The following is an 18,201-nucleotide window of genomic DNA, read 5'->3' as shown; positions in this document are numbered from 1 at the left end:
TGATCTAAATCTTTTTTGTTTTTTTTACTTCTCTCTTATCCACCCTATAATTTCTCAGGCAAACATTACGAATCAGCTGAAATAAGAATGTGAAACTGTTTATGTCTTCAGCAAGTACCATGCAAATTCAGCATTTGGTGTTTCTTTTTTTTTGTTTGTTGGTTTTTTAGTTCTGGATTTTTCCTTTCTTTTGTCCCCTTTTCAGCAACAAAAACGCAGTTTCTTTGAAAACACTAAATTCAAGTTTAATAACGACTGTTCCTAAGTTTGTTTCCCAAATTAAAAAGCAAGGGTGCAAGATGATAGTCAAATCTGTTAGCGCAAAGAGAGTAAACATAACAACAAACATGCATCATTAGTTCATGTATGTTCTAGCTTGACAACTACATTACAGTCAAGAGTTGCAGCGTGAGGAAATGTGATTGGACTTGTGTTGAGTCTATAAGAGTTGGCAGCTGTACCAGGCTTTTCTACAGGTTGCTGATTGCTAATCTGGCGTAGGGGGTCATTACTGACAATTTATTGCCACCATCTTCACTTCACGTCTTTGTAACATTACCATCCGCTTCACTTGAAAGAGCTATTAGAGCTATTAACCGACCCATGACTCTGCAATATCTGACCTCGGTACATTCAAGAGCTGAAATTTGGACTTCAAAGCTAATATTCCACACCATGTCAGGCTCTTGGTTTCCTTATAGCGAGCGTAGTCCAGACATTTCGAAGGCACGGCGAGTCACGGCAGGCGAGGTGAGGCTATGTATTCTTGAGAAAACGTTGAATGATTTCATGAAACAGCTCTTTAACTGGGTCTCTCTCTCTAAAGGTAAATATTGGTCTTGTTTAGAAAGAAACATCCCCTTTTGTTGCCTTGGATATGAAAGCTTGTGAGTCTTATGTTGTTTAATATTGTATTTGCACACAGTACATCTCGTACATGACTACAGGGTGATTTACTTATGACTAATTTCTGCTTTTACTGAATAAGTGAAAGAGTCTCTCTTCCATTTCCCGCAAAGTAGCAACAAAAAGTATTTGCCTGCGTCTCCTGTGGATTTCTTTCTTCTTTTTTTTGTCACTTATTTGTTTCAGATGATGAAGCAAATTTTGACATCAAAGATAGCTCAAGTAAATAAAAAAATGCAATTTTCATATTATTATTTCATTTGTCATGGGAAAGAAGCTATCCTAACCTGTCTGGTGCTGTTTGAAAACATAATGGCTCCTGTTGGTAAATTATGAATATAGAGTGATTAACCAAATTTTTTGTTGAGTTTCATTAGTTACTCTCTTTCTTGATTACTTCCAGCACTGTAGAATTCAAGAATATCCTTATCAGTGCTGTTACAGCCAGTGGCCTTGTGTATTTTTTCTTTTCCTTTTTTGTATATCTGCAGTTTCTAATCAAGTTGACTCCACTTGGAAGTGGATGCAGCCCTGTCTTCCTGTGCCACTCCCTGAGGCCTACAACGATTGGCTCACCAATTGTCAGCTCCACCAATCCCTGAAGAGGCCTCCCCTTTAAAAACCAAGGACGTCCTGGGAGAAGAGGTGGCTGATCCTTTGTTCAGACAGCTTGCCACTTTGTTGGGTGTTTGGGTGACTGCAGTAAACTGGCTTTGTAAGCTCTGATAGCCCTGATAGCCCTGATAGCCCTGATAGCTTTTGTTAGTTTTTGCCAGCTCTTGCTAGCTCGTCTCATCCCTGTGAGGGATCTTTGAATCTCTTTTAGAGATTTGTAGTTTGTTTTCGTTTAACCTGTCCTGAACCTCCATTTTTGTTTGGTTAAAGATCCTTGGTTTACAACTCTGTTTTGTGGATTTTGTTTTATTTATTGCACTTTTGTTTAAAGTCCCTACTTTTTGATTATTGTTAATTTTTTCCTTTTTATTTTTTTGTCAAAACCCAAACAATAAACCTGTAAATTGTTAAACCTTACCACCTTGGTTTCTTTAATGTTACTTCCCTTTCCCCTGGCCGAGCCGGGTCGTAACAAGTACCCTGACAACATGACGTTGACTAGAAGATCTCAAAAAAAAAAAGCAAAAGATTACGATCCAATCTAAAGGAATTCAAGAACAGATATGAAACGAAGGCAGGTCTTGAGGGTTTTGATTCACTGTTCTATACAAACTTGAATCAGATCTTTGAGGTTTCCAGGCATTTTTTTGTGCACGTCTGTTAAGCTTCCATAACACCATTCCCACTGGGTTGATTGACATAATGTCTTTGCTTTTCTTTTGCTTTCTGCTGTGAATAAGTGTCCTGTTTATGACCCAGGACAATTCGACAGATGGCCCTTCTACAGATGGTCTTTTACATTTGAAGGATATGGAGGTAAGTGATAAAAGGCCCGCATGTGTATTATTCACAGAACAGGGCTTTGGAGTGGCAACGCACTGGTTAACAAGACAAACTCAGACCTCCTGAGCTGCTGTCGTTGCATAAAAGTTTAGGAGATCAAATTAACGACATCACCCCATCCACCACCAAACTGAAAAGTTGGAATATTTTTTTCTTACAGAAAAAAAATTGTGCTGTGCATTGTGGCCAAATGTTTTCTATTTCCTTCTCATCTGACCATCAACTGACATGTAAGCTCAATGGTAAGTGAGAGATAAACTGCATTTATTCAGAATCTAAAATCCAAATCAAACCAAAAACTCCACTCTGAACCAGGATTCCTTGAAAGATTAATAAGAGTGTTATTTTGTTATATCTACTGTTTGTTTTTCTTTTGTGGGGGCAAGAAAAGGGCTGGTCGACGGTTCAGTTTGTTTCAGCTCTTCCAAACTGAGAGCTCTCACTTTAAAAAAAGAAAAATGGACAGCACCTCACAACTCCTTTCTTTTCTATATCTGTAGTGAGCAGCAGGGGTTTTCATTTATTCTATAACTATAAACTGTTCATTTTGGAATCAGTGGTTTGTACTTTTAAAAGCTTGAGGTAAGCCTTAAATTATTTTTAAATACTCATTCATAAAACACTTTTTTTTTTTATAACATTCAAATATAAATCTTTTTTTTCTCTTTGGGGCAGCAGTTTCTTTTTTGTACTCCTGCATCTTCTGCATTTAAAAACCACAAATAGATATTCTGCCGTATGCAGCTAAAAAGCTACATAAATTGATATTTCCATTTTATTTATTTATTTATTTTTAAGACTTGACAATGTATACTGCAAGTTGTCAAGCCTCGCCACACACTGGGAGAGAAAAATAAAATAAAAATATTCTGAATGAAAGCACAGCAAGTCAAGCTGTCACAGCCTGTTGCCTCTGAGATAGACCAAGACCGGGGTGATGATGTGAGTAACAAGGTTAGACAGAAAGAGAAAACTCTTTAGTGCCTTAAGTACACAAAGAGAGACACTTTCATTTCACAGAAGCTGTCCTTGACATTGTCATGTTGAACTAGACTTGCCACATGCAGCAAGATGAAAGATGAACTGTCCAGCTATGACTGATTCAGTTCATTTTAACAAACTCAATTTACAACAAACAGTGTTTGAAGGCACTTAAAAAAAAAAAAGAAATAAAATTGAATTCTGTCATGCAGACGGATTTGAAGTCGACTACCACAACCGTGCATACGGAAAGCATTACGAGGGTTCGTGTTTTCCGCACAGCTTTATTCCAAATTCTATTAAATAAATATCTTTGCTCAAAATTCCGCACACAAATATCTCATAAGAATTTGGATCGGATAAAGTGTACATAATGTATAAGCTGAAAAGAGTGCAATATTAAACAGCCTCTGGATACAGATTTTCAAATATTCATCTTGATTATTCATCAGCTACTTTCACAACTTCAGTCTATATTTTGTCTTTTTATTTTTTCCACTTACAAAAGGAACCTATGGACTAAACCACTCACATTTCTGCCTAAGTAATCAGCAAATATCCATCACAGGAGCTTTTATTTAATAGTACAAATAATTAAACTCATTTACCTTTTGGTGTGCTGTGTGCAGCGTTTTAGCCCCGGAGTGAAGTGTAACTAGTTTCTGGGGGTTTCATCTTTGCTATTTGCAGAGCATGTGGCACACTGGAGCAGTTTGTAACTGAATGCGAGAGTCATCTACTCAGAGTCTAAAGCCTGGCTAATTTTAAAGGAAAATGAATGAAATGCTTCCTCCGGGGTCCTTCTCTACATCAAGAAAGAAAATCGGGTGTCTTGGTGTTGTGTTTAGGAGTCATGGAAGAATAGGGGAACAGATGGATTGGGATGGATTGGACCCTCATCTGCATTAATGTGAGCACTCACCTGTGGTCATGGCATATGGATCATGATTGAAAGGATGTGATGCTGAATAGAAAACCCTTTATTGGGTCACTGAGCTCAGCCTCAGAGGTAAAGATTAGGAGCTAAACCATCTGGGAGGAGCTTGAAGTAGAGCCACTGCTCCTGCACATCAAAAAGAGCGATTGATCTGGTTTGGGAATCCGATCAAGACGCCTCCTAGGTCCCTCACATGGGAGGAGACCCTGGGTCAGACCCACAGCCTGTTGGGGGACGACGCGCCTCTTCTAGCCTGGAAAGGATTCCCCACCTTCTGCTGGTTAAGCAGAAAATGGATAGAGACTTACCACACAAACACTTTTAATACTCATTTCGATTTCAATGTGACTTTAAAAGATTAGGCATTCTGTAATGACAGCCTCGATTATTTCTGTCTAGGTCCCCGTTTTCAAAGATCCCGTCTATCCTCCATTGCAGAGAGCCATTTGTTCTTTGTTGAATGTGTGATAAACTAGCAGACAGGTAGGTTTTATGCTAATGCATTTAATAATGATGTAGCCCAGTAAAGAAAGAATAGTGTGGAAACCATGGCCTGTCAGGCAACTCAAGAATTTGCATTTCCCTTTGAAGATGACAACTCTAGTTGTGGTCTTTGTGCCTTTTCACTTTGTGAACGTTTCGTTTCCACACCCGTGCAACACAAAAAATGTCAGACTTAGCAACCACACACTTAATATGATAACTTTTAAGAACATTTTGTCTTTAAGCGTTCATGCAAACATACACTTAATTGCTTTATGACGCTAGGGTTAGTCTTCTTTTAATTTATTTTGTCTTTTTAATTTGTTGCAGTAATATAAGCTGGTTTGTCTGCCTCTGGATCGACGTTTTAAGCTCCTTATTAAGATACTTTTTCAACATCTTATTCTGTCAGCATTTCCACATCATCTTCACTATAAGGGAGTGTTGCAGAAAATTGTCAAAGCAAGACATAATGATGAATTATGTAGCGTTTTTGTGGATGTGCTGTTAATTACTGGGGAAGTAACTGCCATGTTGCTTGTGTGACAGTAAGGGAAAAACACAACTTGTCATCACTGTAAAAACTTGTTTGCTTGTAGGCGGATTTTTCATGTAGTGATACATCTGACTGCTTTAATATTTTTATCAATCCCTTTTTTCTTTTCTTTTTCTTTTTTTAAGAAAGTGCATAATCTTCTATAATATTTTGCAACATTCTAGTTAGAGGAATCCTTTACCTCTCTAGATGTCCAGGGCCAAGACTAAAGGATTGAGGTTTGAGGGTTTGGTTGGCCATGGAAGAAGGTCGACTTTGTGTCTTTGGATCCCTTTTTTGTGTCAATTTGATCTTAAGCTTAAAATTGCAGTTTCTAAGGATCCAATGACGTTTTGCGTCAGACGGCAGCAGGTCTTTAAAAAGAGTACCCTGCTATTTGAAAGAGTTCATGATGTCAAGAACATCAACAAGCTGCCCAGTGCAAGACCCATGACATCACTGGTTCTCCACCATATTTAAAATTGAGCATTTCTTGTTCTTTTACATATTCATTTTTTGTTTCATGCAAGGCCGGCAGGAGTGTATAATAAAAAGAAAAGTTCACTTTTATTCTCTCCTGATCAGAGCCCATAATTCCAGTAAAAATGGCAGTAGTTTTTGCTAGGGCGACATATTTACCCTTGTGATGCTAGAAATATGCCTTCCAGCCACACCCAGTGGTATGTAGATTGTGCTTTATATTTGTATTAAAGACTTTACAACACTTTTCTGCATTCAATTGGAGCTGTTAACATACTTTGGATGGGTTGTGCTGAGGTGTGTTGCGATAGAACAGATTCCTGGACTTTAATCAGAGCCAGGCAACAGTGTGGGAGCTTTATTAGACTATAAGGTTGGTTTGAGAATTGTATGATGCAAACTGTGTTGCAGTTAACAGTATTTTTTTTTCTTTAACTATTTTCTACATACTGAATAGTGCCAAGAAAACCTTTGGTCTCATTCATATTGGACTGCAACAGTTGTTCCAATACCTAAGGTAGTTAGTTCTCTAGCGATAATGACTGTGTTTACGTAATTTACAAAAATGCATAATGTGTTCTAGTATTTATCTTGCATCAAGTCAGAAGCAGAGAAGAAGTCTTTGCATCACTTCTTTAGCTTTCCACTGGTGCAGCTAGTAAGCAATATTGGATTGGACCCAAGCCCTCCAACGAGACCTCCAAAAAAAGGTCAAGCATAACTTCTATTTTTGCACTTGCAAAACCTTTTGCAAATTCCATCTCTTCCCTTCCTATTTTTAAATAACTCAAAATCCAATGACAATGCCTTAAACCAAACTTTTTGTAAATAAACTTTTTTAATAAGTCTGTATGCTTTTGCAATAAATGCAAAAACCATGTGCAGTTGGTAGAGAGCTTTCTGAAACGCAGAGTTGTTCAGGAGGCTCTGTTTTAGCACAAAGCTGCAGGTTTTCTTTCTTCTGACTGTGTATCTGTGCACAGCTTCTGCTGTGTGCCACAGTAAGTTTTTCAGTCTTGTGGTTATTAAAAGATCATGTATTCTTGCACACATGTAGATGGAAGACTACAATACTTTGCCAGAACTAACCCACTAATACTGCTGTTGTACCGAATGATTTTACTGGCTCTTTTTAAACCTTGGAGTAAAAACACTTTGTACGTTTACTTGCTGGCTTGTACTTTCATTTTCTCACCTTGTGCCTCAATCTTTTTTTTTTTACATCTAATTATTAGGACACATTAAGCTGGTGAGAATGACAATTGATATTCTGACAGAAGAATTTCTCTTCACTATTAAATTAGTCCGATGTTCCAATTTAGACTGATATAATGTGAATGATGCGAGGTAAAAGACACCATTATCTTGTTTAAACTGGAAAAGAAACAACGGGCAGAGACACTCCCACAAGCCGACGAACAAACAGTCACGACCACTGTGTTGGAGGTGGTGACTCATTATGGGCTTCTTCACCGACTTTTGCAGCCGTCTTTACAACGTGAGGTAATTACAAAACAATAAAAAAAAATTGCCATATGCCCTTGCATTTAGGTCACAGTGGGAGAGAAATTGTAGGAGTTTCTTTGCTGTACTTTGCTGTAGCTGATGTAATCTGAGATGTAGGCTGCTGTGGTATAAGCCCACTGACTGTGGGTGGCCATGAGTGTGCATCTAGTTAAAAACAAAAAACTTTTAGGAACAATAATCTGTATTATCCAAACAGGTTTAGAAAGTTTGGGCTCCCAGATTTTGAACTGAACTTAAAGATGCTTTTGTTGTAGTTGTAGTCACTATTGCTTGTTTGTGCCTTATGTAAAAATATTACACAGTCTCACTGTGAGTCTGCAAAGTCCAAAAACAGACACTGTAGGAGACATAATGGTGTTAGATTAAAATCCGTTCAATATAGAGCTTGTTTAAATAAGCCTGCCATCAATAAAGATAATTAACTTTGTGTAATGAATCATATCCACCTCATAGTTTACTGAAAACATTTTGTCATTATAGCATAGAAAATAAAAAGTGCATTGCCAACATAAAATATTTTCTAATAAATGAAAATATAAAAAAAATTAGTTTATGATTACCATCAATTGAATATTGGTCAATTTCACCCTATCATTTGATTCTACATGTTTTGAGGGGGATCCAAGTTATTAATGGATTCCTTCAAAAGGTTGGGGATATTTTTATTTCCATTTGTTTTCCATTTATTTCTATATTTGAACAAAAATTCTTTAAGATCAAGTCGATGTATATTTGAAATATTTATCATCTGTCGTTTGAATTTTGAATCAACTTCTGGAATTGCCTCGCTGTTGTCTTTTTTTTTTTTCGCTCTTCAATTTCTTAAATTTTGAATTAGAAACTGTTTGGTATTTTTGGTGCCATTTTTGACCAAAACTTCCTGGAACAAAAAAAACCCCGTATCTCACCAATAACAAAACCTTATTGGTGGGCCCCACAGAGCTCAGTGGTAGAGGAGGCGCATGATATGCAGAAGAGCTGTCCGCGGTTCAATTCCCAGGCCCGACTCATTTACTGCATGTCTTCCTCTTCTCTCTCAGCTCTTCTTCCTTTGTAACTACAAATGAATAAAGACCATTAGTGCCACAAAAACCTTTAAACAAAAAACAACAACAAAAAAAACAATGTTTTTTCTATGTTCCCAAGTTTGTCTCACAGTCTGCCTGGCTGCTCAGGGTTAATTTCATGGTCACAGGCCATTTGCTGTAGGTCTTCTCCTTTAACCTACCTGTTTTACTGTCAAATTGCTGTTGAATAAAGGCCACTAAGGGCAAAAATATCAAACAAAGAAGCAAATACAAATGTGGTAATGCATACGAAGGCATCTTGAATTGGCTGTGAATGACTGTCAAAGTTCCCCGTGTAACAGTAGACAGCAGCAAATGTTTCTCATATTGGAATTATATTAAATCCTAGTTGTGACATAAATTTTATTTTTATTTTTTTCTATTGGTACACATCCAGCTCAGAAATGGTTGAGGATGTCGAGTTGTCTAGGCACTCTAAGCACCCCTGCATGTGTAAGTGTCAGCTCAGTGGAGATGATAATTCCTCTGCTTGCTAGCATAAATAAACATGGGAAATGGCTCCTACATTATTGGATTCACTGTGCACAACAACTGTCCCCGTAAGCCTTAATTTTCCTGAACAGCTTTATTTTTTGGCAGGCGCCTCTTACAACAGCATGGCGAGTCGCTGTGCAGAGGTTTTATGGTGCCATGCATCATGTTGCAGTGTTCAATTATCACAGTTTCTCAGGTGCTTAGCTCTCTGTATTTAGCAAATGTGTCGGCAGCTGGACGCTTAGCATTAGCATGTTGCATGCAATTATGGCTTTTTGTCAAAGGACAGGAAATCATGTTGGTGAAACAGACACTAAAATCTGCAAGTGGAGGGACAAACAGCTCCTGTTCCCTTTTTGTTTTACCTTGAATTGTTTATCCATCCATCCATTTTCTTTCACCCTTGTCCCTCAGTGGGGTCGGGAGGGTTGCTGGTGCCCATCTCCAGCTAACGTTCCAGGCGAGAGGCGGGGTACACCCTGGACAGGTCGCCAGTCTGTCGCAGGGCAACACAGAGACACACAGGACACACAACCATGCACACACACACTCACACCTAGGGGCAATTTGGAAAGGCCAATTAACCTAACAGTCATGTTTTTGGACTGTGGGAGGAAACCGGAGTACCTGGAGAAAACCCACGTATGCACAGGGAGAACATGCAAACTCCATGCAGAAAGACCAGGAATCGAACCCAGAACCTTCGTGCTGCAAGGCAACAGCTTTACCAGCTGCGACACTGTGCAGCCCTTGAATTGTTTAATAATGTTGAAATTTCCATATGCATATCTGGAACATTAAACACAAACGACAATATGCGAAAGTTTTTGTGCATACATATTTATTAGGGTAAATGAGAGTTGTAATTTTACTTGCATTCTTAGATTTTTTTGTCATCACTGTAAGGTGTATGGGAAATAAGAAGTTAACCCTTTATTGCTTCATTATCAAAGTGGTTTGAGCCTTGAAGTAAGAAGGTTTAGGGTTTGATTGCTGGCCTGGCCTAGGTTCTCTTTGGCTCTCTGAAAAGTCTGGTTCAACCTGGGGTGAACCAGGCATCATCTTTGGGCACAATCTCCACATGCCTTTACAACCTGAAGGTGTTATATTGATCTGCTCAAACACTCATTTGCCATTTTTAAACCAAGGGAATTTCCGTTCACCTTCTCAAAATTAAGAACTAGATGCTTGAACCCTGCAGCTGATGCTGACCGCATATAAAAACTTGGTTTGGAATAGATTTGGCAACCAGAGACAGGAAGCCAACCAATATAACTGAACTCCTACTTCTGCCAACAAAAGAGACAAAGTTTAGTGAAGATGTATGTTGTATTTATAGTGCACTGAATAATGCCGCTGAACTGATTTTTTCCCTCTAAAAGTCAGAATTAATTCGATTTTAATATCAAGGATGAGAGTGTGCGAGTTTCTAGTTGGAGCAGGTTTTTATTGTTCTACAAAACCTACAGCAGTTTCAATTAACTTTTGGAGCACCCTGCTGTGCTCATAAGTATCACATTTCTCTCGCATACAAACAGAATCAATAAGAGGCTGAATTTGTGATATCAACAATTTCATCAGTAATGGGAGACAAATTGATCATGGTTCCAGCATGTTATTTACAATCCGGGATTGAAGAGTTACCTGGATCAATATTGGAAAATCTTTAGGTTCACCGTGGAGGAATGTTGATGCACGGGAAGATGGTTGGGTAACCTAGCAACAATACGGACTTTAAAGAACAGCTCTGAAAATAGACAGGGGTCACGGGTTGCCTGGTTCCAGACATTAGAATCAGCCCACTCCATGGTTTAGATTGGCTGGCAGTTCTGTCTGATATCTGACAGCTGAAAAAAAAAACTGCCTATTGATACTGAACATTATTACATAAAGAAAGAAATAAGTTATCTCAAATTCATCATCCTACAGGCACATGTTTTCACCCTCTCTTACTTTGGCTGATTACCATTTACTAATTTTAACCTGACTTTAGTACATTTGAAGGGATAATACCAAAGTGGTTTAAATCTTCCTTTGCCAATTATTTCTTTGAGAAATGAACAAACCATTAGTTGTTATCTCCTTACGTGGCAATAAAATGTATAACTTCACTGTTTGTTAAGATTTATTACATATATTATAAATTTTTATACTGTTGTTTATTTCCTGTAAATGGTTCCATGTTTATTAGTAGAATGCACTTATGGATTGAGCAAGAGAGTCGAGTATCTGGAGCATGCCCTTGGGAAAAAACTTGCAAAAATAATTTCTGTCAGCACCAAATAGCTTTTGGTGAAGGAAGTGTGATGATGTGGGGCTGCATTTACATTGCTAGAGAATCACTGAGATAAAAAACCATCTCAATGCAAAGAGATATGAAGATGAGCAGATCTTCATCTCTCTCATACCTCTTTGGAAGTGGTCATCAGAAACCACCTCCAAAATCTGACGCTCTTGAGGATGAATTTGACTGCTTGCCGACCTGACTCGTATCGGCGTTGCAATAACAAAAGAAAATGTGGGTTGCCAGGGTGTTTAATTAATTAATAATTAACCAAAGCCTAAATCAGTTTGTCTTCATAATAATTGAAATGTTCTATGTAACTATAATTTACATAGAATACTAATCTCAAGTCACATAAAACGCAGGTGTTATTCATTCTTATGCTCTTCCACATTTTACTCGTTATGTTCTCACAGTTCAGGAATTTTCCTTCTAACTTGCATGATTTAGTTTCTCTGCAATAACGTCACATATATCAAAGGGCTCAGGCTCTCCTTCATTTCCATGTTGTTTAAAATGCTGCTTCATTTAAGCACAGAGGGAAAACTGTTTATACTTTAATCATGAGGATTTTGTTATTCAGATGCTAAAAAGGAGCTAATCTGAAACAGGCTTCTGTTCCTGTACACTGTATGCAGTGCTCTCTTAATGAGGGAGTATTGAAGTATGTTCTGACTGTTGATTTATAGCTCCCGTTTAAACTGAAGATAGCAGCTGTGTATTGCATTTATCTTTGAAGGTAACAGACAGAGGCAGCCCAAGGTATAAGCTGGACACATCTGGCTGCTTAAGACCATTTACTGACCTGGTGAGGCAGTGAAGTTTTTCCCAGTATTACTTGATACCACAAAAGCAGTAACGCAATTATTATTATTAAGGTTAGCATTTGGGCGGTGATAATATTCTTAATTAAATACTAAAATCTACAAGCAAATATATTCAATAGACAGTTAAATGTCAGTCAAGCCACCTGTCAATCTTCCTAGTGGGTTTGTCAGCAACTGACCAATCCGCGATTGCAATTTGTTCCGAAGTACACGCCCATACAGCGTAGAATTTAATGGATGTAAAGCAGTGTTGCTAAACATTCATGTACAGTAGGGGGCAGTATGCACCTGAAAGTTGCTTGCGAGCCGTCATAATAGAAAAGAAGAAGAAGAAGGATCCTAAAGTTGTCAGTGGGAATCGCGCAATCTCTACAGCTGTTAGCCAGAGCGAGTACAGGAATGACTACAAATTATTACATTTCCAAAACCCAAGTGGAGTCTGGATTAATGGAAACCAAGTAATGGATCAAAGCCTGCATATTCTTCCGCAAAAAGGTAGCTGAAACGTTTTCAAAAATTTTTTTTTGTCATTTGATAGTTAAATCAACGAACAATAAGTGAGGGTAGACGTACACTTGATTTTATGTGTGTTAATTCCATGGTAGCTCTATGGCAGCATGAAAACATGTGCTGCGGTAAGTGCAATATTTACATTTAAGCGTATTTTTATGTTAATGTCTATTTTTAAGCATTTTCCAGATTTTCATAAGCCAGTGTTTTGTCGTCACCTGTTTTGTACATGCAAAATGCGTCACACACAGCTGTCACTCTCACATCCAATGACACTTTGTACAGCTCATCATTCTCATTCTTCGTCTGGCGGCGATAGACCTGGGCTTTAAAGTTGAGTTCTCTGTTGTTTCCCGCAATTAACCTTACAGACTGTACGTGCGACTCGTTGGAGATTTTTCTTGCCTGTTGTCTTTGCCTAAGTGTTAGCTCTACTGTTATAATCCTTCGTTGGCGGTTTGCTCTACTTCCGCATGGGGGTGGAGCCGGCTTCCTGTCAATGGGGTATATGCCACGGACTTCCGTTTTAGCACTTCCGCATTTTTATGCCACATAGAATGGTTCCGGTGCGCAGGCAACAGTATGTTAACAGTGGCTCCTCAGTCCTGCAGGACTATTAATGATGCTTATATAATTATTCAGACGTCCTGAAACGCTCCAGCAACAACAAAGGATTTAAGCTGGATGTGTCAAAACTTCACAATAACTTCGAAGGTAAGTTAATAAATCGTTTGTATTCACCGTAATGCCTCATATATCTGACGTAGCTAACAGCGACAAGCTTACAAAGGTGCTATGTAAATGTTAAGTGTTTTGATTATCTGTGCAGTGTGCAATCTACATATCTATGCTGTATAGATAGATATAGATATATATCTATATAAACATATATAGATCTGTCTATATTGTGCCCAAGCTATCAGTCGAAGCTGAAGTTAGCTTCCGAATGTAGCATCTAATTCGGAAAATAGCTAAAGGGCGATAACACTTAATTTTTCACTATCTTGAGCTTTTTAATGTGTTGTACTATAAAAACAACACCTAGACATTTCAAACCTAACTAGATTATTCTGTACTAGCAGCAGAATAAATAAAACATTTGTGAAACTTTCTAATTGATTTGTGAAATTTGTAAAATGTCAAGATTCCAGAACGCATTAGATCTGAATTATTAATTTGTGATTATTATTTGAACTTTCCGTTTTCTTTTTTTAATCTTTATTATAGTTGGAGTTGGACAGTTTTGTTTGATGGCTTCCTGGAGGGAGAGATTGGCTGAGCTAATGTTGCCAACAACTTTTCTCCTGCTATTAACGTTTTTGCTTTTCTTTATATAAAGTATTTCTATCAGTTGCTCTTTTTCCGTTTTGTATACAGTATTTGTTTATACAGTATTTTTTTATTTTTACCCTAATGCTTAACTGGTCAGTTCAGGTGGAAATGTACATCCTCTTGATTATTGACAAATATCAGAACCACATGGACTGAGCTGGTTACATCAGATCAATCTGAATCTTTATTTCTCATTAAAACAGCTTCTTGTAATTTTAAGACATTGTTATAAAATTTCATCTTTATTCTGCTGTAATGATGACTGCATTCTTGCAATTAAAAATTCTTGTATCCTGACCGTAATGCTCCCTTATACAACTCACAGAACAGATGATTGAAATAAAGGCACTTTTTAAAAGTATTTTCTGTGATTTTAGTATAGAAATTGAGGGCGGGAGGAATCGATTAAAATCAAATCTGGTATGAAAAAAATCTTGTATCATCCAGCCTTATTCAGCATATTAAATTATATGACTAACAACTTATTACTTAATACATTTCTTTGCTGGTATAACCCAAATGTGTTGCATTTTAACATCGCACTTGAATTCCTGATCTACATGCAAATACTTGATATAAAGTAAACAATGAGAAAAGGGGAAAAAGTTTAGGAAATGTAGAGAATTACAAATGGGATAAAATTTTATTGTAGGTACAAACAGGATAGCAAAATGAACAGTGAATATATAATATACTTCCTTGCAGCTAATGCAGCTTTCCAGTGGAAAGGTAATCAGCACAGCAATCATGAGACTTGTTTTGCCTTTACTGGTGATGAAAACTCGTCACTCTGGAGGAGAGGAAGACTGGCTCAGCCCCGTCCAGGATGACTGCAGGGTCAGGGTAGCCAACAAAGTCTGCAGGTAGATTTTTGCATATCTGGAGCTCCGGTTTCCAGATCATAGTTTAACCAAGTAAATAAAAAGTTAGTCCACGTTGTGATGATCCCGCAGACCGTGGACTGATGGACGCCGTCAGCTGGTCCAGGTGCTTGGATCCAGTGGAAAGGTAATCGGCACAACGATCATGGCTCAGAAACATCACGAGGTGTTACGATGCAAACCTGAAAAATTAAAAAAATCTAATAAGTGTCCATATTTAGCTGCACAACATAATCAAAACTAATAAATCCTCAGCTCTTTTTGAGAGTTTTGCTTGAAAATAAATTGACAATATCTCAGGAAATTAAATGTTTAAGTGAAATAGTTCTGGTATCACAAAGAAACTGCAAAAAAAAAAAAAATGTTTCAGAGGTGCAACAACACTGAAGTTACTGAGTAAGAGTGAACTAAAATACTACTTAGAAAATGCATGTTAAAATCTGAATACTCTTGAAAGTGTGCAGCTGAAATTAATTTAAACTACTAGCAGGCAAAGCACAGTGTTCGCCTAATATCTGTACCAACAGTAATACAACAAATGATGCATATAAGAGGCATTAGTTTATAAAAGTCGAGGCAAACTTAAATTTACCATTTAAAAAACAAAATGCAGTCATAACCTCATTTTCTAAGCAGAATCTCAGAGGGAAAAAAAGAGAAATTACGTCTCTGTAACGCAAGAACAGATTATAGCAGCCAAGTGGAAAAATTCATTCTAACGTGGATTATAATTATGAAACAGCAAAGGTAGATGTCATATTTTTGGGATTCGGAAAATACGTGATTTGTACCATTTGTTCTGTGTGTTTTTTATGTGGGTCGGTGCCACTTAAACGGCTGTAAAGCGAAGGTTTTGGACCTTAATCTGACTGACTAGTTCGGGCTGAAGCGTTGCTGCCCTCGGTTGTTCTTAAATTACCTGCTCGGTATCGGAGGGACTCGTCGCTTCGACTGCATGTTAAATGTATTTTATATAATTGTCACATAAAAAAAAGCTAAGGAGTTGCCTAAAAATGATTTCATACTCCGTATAACACAAACGCAAACATCAACACGTATTGACTCACCTTGTGCCGAATCGCTGCCTCTGTTCTCAGCCTGTTCCCGTTGCAGTGGATTTCCTCCGGCATTATTTTCCTCCAACAAATTATTCCAGTGAACGAAGCTCGTACAGCTCCCTTTTAACCTCCGTCTTCCCATTTCTGACGCTGGATCTTCAATATCCTCAAGCTTTGAAATAGCAGGCAGCTACAAACCGGGTGTTAGCTGTAGTGGCTAAGTCTTGGCTACAGTCCGCTGTTGCCTTGATATCAGCAGGAAAATGAAACTAAGCACTGGATGGTACCGGCTAATTACTGGACACAACGGCACACCACAAAACTCGGTTGTTGTACCAGTAGCTCACAGATATTTTAAGTTTTGCGTCTTTTTCATGGTACAGATCTTGCAGCTTTGGGTAAAATCCATAGGAGCAAGCAGGACCCGGAACCAATTTATGTGGCATAAATTCAAACGGAAATACGTCACCACCTCTCGTGGCATATACCCCATTGGAAATCCTGTTATTTCCCTCAAGTGACCCATTTGTAAGGAAAATATGTTACCTTTCAGCATAGAGCAGCAGAGTTCAGTATGTGAACAACTTGTATACTGCTTTGTCACTTCAACTGAACAACTATGGCAACAACAGTAGGTCACAGTCTTGTTTCACAGTAACCACTTGATAGGGATATTGCTTGCTCAATAACAGTAGGGCTTTGTAATTGGTGCACTTATATGAAGTCAGCCTTACATAGAAAGTCTCTATATAATAATGTCAGAGTGCTGACTTTGTGGATTGGATCGCCATGTGCCTGGGTCTCTGTTGGATCCAACAATGCTATGACAACTCATCATAAACAAGCTGTGGCAAATCCAAAAATGATCGATTCTGGGTAATATTGACAAGGCGTTGGTTGGTAGAGATGTCCACGCTGGTGGACGGCGCCGAGCTGCCTGCCGAGGGGAAGCTAGTTGTCTGAACTTCATGAGCTGGAATTTCCTTTAACTACGTGAAACTGCATTTATGACAATTCCAAAAACAGAAAGCTGTTGCTGAAAGTGAATACTTTTTACTGGCATATGGAAAACGCTTCTGTTTTTTTCATTTTTTTTCCCCCTTTAGGATAGGACAAGAGCAAATAAACGTGGGTTTCAATCTATGTGTTTTGGGCTCATTAGTAGAGCACACAGGATGAGTGATTGGATGTGATTATGTATTGTTTGATTATAATTAGGATTATTGAAGTGATTATTGGGCCACTGGGATGATAGAGGGGATGAATGCTGGTTGGCTCCAGCTGGAGATGCTGTGCAGCTGGTGGTGAGTTCTGAGGTCATCAGATGAGTTTGTAGATTGTGGTCGAGTCCTGGCGTAAGTCCGCTGAGGTCAACTTCAACTCACTGCAACACATTCCCAGGTTCAAGCAAGTGTCAGACGTAGTAGCAGGGACAGGATAAGACAAATGTGCAAAAACATATCTAAAATTATCTTTTTTTTGCTAATGCCAAATTTCTCTCACAAGAAATGGATTAATCTGTGTTGCAAAACAATTCATATTGCTTTAATTTTGTCACATTTAATCCCATTGCACAAATTTGAAGGTATCTTGTCGAGACTTCTACTTACAAACCAACACAAATTGAACACAATTGTAAATTGGAAGAAAAGTGATGGCTTTCAAAGATCTAAACCAATATCCAAGCATGAACTTTATTAAGAAAAAAAAAAATCCAGACAAATAATAAATTACACACCGCTGCAAACTAATATGTAGTTCCAGTGTCTCACACTGGCCAGAGCAAAACTGCAGCTCCAACAGAACATGACAAGAGCTGCACAGTTCCTCTCTTTTTCATTGCATGTCCATACTTCAGAGAGACGTGCCGCTTGGAAGGCTGCAAAATCAGTCATTCTTCTCCAAAAGTTGATGTTCTCCTGGCACTGCTCAAGATTAAACCCATAATTATGTCACTCCACACTACGAAGCTCTCTGATGGCGGGCGGCATGTCCGTCAGTCTACTTCGGTGGCTGAAATGTTGTTGTTCGGAGTTTGGAGCGCCGTAAATCATGGTTACAATCAAGGAATGCAGTCTGTTGTCAGTTACATCGCAATACACTGCTTGGTGTGGCTCGTTGCGAAAAAACTAGGAAGAGGCGCGTAAAGCTCTGCAGGATCTGCTAATGGAGATAAACTGGTTGGAAACAGTTGCCAGGACAATTTGCCCATGAATTTGGTCTTTATGGAGGAGCAGCAAGAAGAGAGTCACAGTTGAAAGAAGTCCTGTGTGCTGTTTAAATTTAGACCTGAATCCTACTGGACATCTGCAATGAGACTTGAACAAATGTCTTTAAGCAGGATGTGAAACATTATTTATGACACTTTAAATGTTTGTTTTTTTTTAATTTTCATGGACAGTCCCGTATTACTTCATCAGACATGTCTGAGATAAGACCC

General features: G+C 38.3%; 1 protein-coding gene across 1 annotated transcript in view; it reads left to right on the top strand.

The window, feature by feature from the left end:
* The first annotated feature begins 12,336 nt into the window (after positions 1-12,336).
* The window catches only part of LOC103480667 (adhesion G protein-coupled receptor L3), a 275,386-nt gene continuing 269,521 nt past the window's right edge, over positions 12,337-18,201 (top strand). Inside the window, exon 1 of the mRNA XM_081599528.1 lies at positions 12,337-12,475. The gene's annotated coding sequence lies outside the window, so the exon portion shown is untranslated. The remainder of the gene's footprint in view (positions 12,476-18,201) is intronic.

This window comes from Poecilia reticulata, chromosome 18, assembly GCF_904066995.2.
Source record: "Poecilia reticulata chromosome 18, P_reticulata-male-v2, whole genome shotgun sequence".
Taxonomy (NCBI): Eukaryota; Metazoa; Chordata; class Actinopteri; order Cyprinodontiformes; family Poeciliidae; genus Poecilia; species Poecilia reticulata.
Note: the sequence above shows the minus strand (reverse complement) of the source record. Positions and strands in the feature narration are given on the sequence as shown.